This window comes from Asparagus officinalis, chromosome 1 (assembly GCF_001876935.1).
Source record: "Asparagus officinalis chromosome 1, Aspof.V1, whole genome shotgun sequence".
Classification (NCBI taxonomy): Eukaryota; Viridiplantae; Streptophyta; class Magnoliopsida; order Asparagales; family Asparagaceae; genus Asparagus; species Asparagus officinalis.
In genome coordinates this window covers 119,927,198-119,928,853 of record NC_033794.1, presented here as the reverse complement: position 1 = coordinate 119,928,853, position 1,656 = coordinate 119,927,198, and positions in this window count along the sequence as shown.

The following is a 1,656-nucleotide window of genomic DNA, read 5'->3' as shown; positions in this document are numbered from 1 at the left end:
AACAGAAAATCACGATTGAGATTGCCAGCTGATTCACACATGTAGGGAAGGGAATTTGTGCGCAAACGCTCTAGCCAATTTAGCCTTTACTTTGTTAGAGTCTATTCAGATTATTGACCATGCTCCTATTAATATTAGTAGCCTTCTTTTTAGTGATTTAGCCGATATTGGTCTCCCCTGCTATGGAAGGGAGTAGTAGTATTTTTTTTCATTTTGTTTTTGCTTAGTTTTTTCTTTCCATTTTACAAAAAAAAAAAAAGATATTGTTACGTACGTAAGTGGTAAATAAGCGTTTTTGCTAAAACTAAACATAAAAATATGGATTCAGATCCTCTCTACTATAAAAATATAAGAGATCACTACTCTTAACGAAAATCATTGATTTTTTAATTGACGGTGATGGACAATTGCAATCAATCTAAAAATAACACTTATCATATCTTTATAAACTACTGTCATTCCTATTTTATACTTGATAAGTAACAATATTTAATTAATCAATTCACTATTATATTAAAAAGAAAACAGTGGTCTCTTCCATAACTTTCTAGTAGTGAAGAAGATTTGAATCCTCAAATAAATTAAAGGGAAAAATGCTTCCACCCCCTAAAAGCCAAGAAAACATGCTTCCCACCCCCAAGACTTTGTCAACGGGTGTTTTGCCCCCTAAAATAAAGATTTTATTCTCTGAGCCCCAAAACACAAAACCCAAGAGATTAAAATATGTGAAGACCATAAAACCCTTCTCTCTCTCTCTATCATGATGTACTGAGATGATAGTTAAAATGATTGATGAGAATTATTTTATTATTTTTGTTTTTTATTATTTTTATTGTTTGTATTAGGAGATTGTTAAAGTTACGGGTTAATTGTTAATATTACGAGTTAATTGTTAAGGTTACAGGTCAATTGTTAAGGTTATGGACTCTCTCTCTCTCTCTCTCTCATGATGTTCCTATGATGATATTAAAATGATTGAAGAGGATTATTATTTTATTATTTTTATTTTTTTATTATTTTTGTATTTTTAGAATATTCATTGTTAAGGATAATGATTGGTTGTAAAGGTTATGCATTGATTGTTAAGGTTACAATTTGGTTGTTAAGGTTACGGGTTTGTTGTTAAGGTTATGGGTTTGTTGTGTAGGTTACGAGTTTGTTGTTAAGGTTACAAGTTTAATTGTTAAGTGTAGGCATCGAAAATTGCCTATAGGTCTCCGTGAGCAGCTCAAAGCTAAGAGGAGATGAGGAACGTCACTATCCAAGTCACGGAATCTTGATTGACGTTGAGGAATGCTTGAAGTGAATCAACGAATTACGTGAAGTAACGAAATTTCAGAATAACGAAGACACGAACTGATCAGGAGTCCCGCGTCGCTTACAAAAGATGAAACGACACTCCTGTCCCAGCTTGATCCACAATGATCTAATCATCAGAGCTTATGAAACGACGCACTTTGAATCACTCAAATCCGAGTTCGGACGAAGAAATTACGGCAGAAACGGACAAGTACACGGAAAAGAACGTCTCAGCCTGAGTTGAGACACCCCGAGGTGTCTCGGCACAAGCGAGACACCCCAAGGTGTCTCGGCCAAGGTTGAGACACCCAAGGGTGTCTCGGCCTCGTTGAGACACCCAGGTGTGTCTCCAGGCCT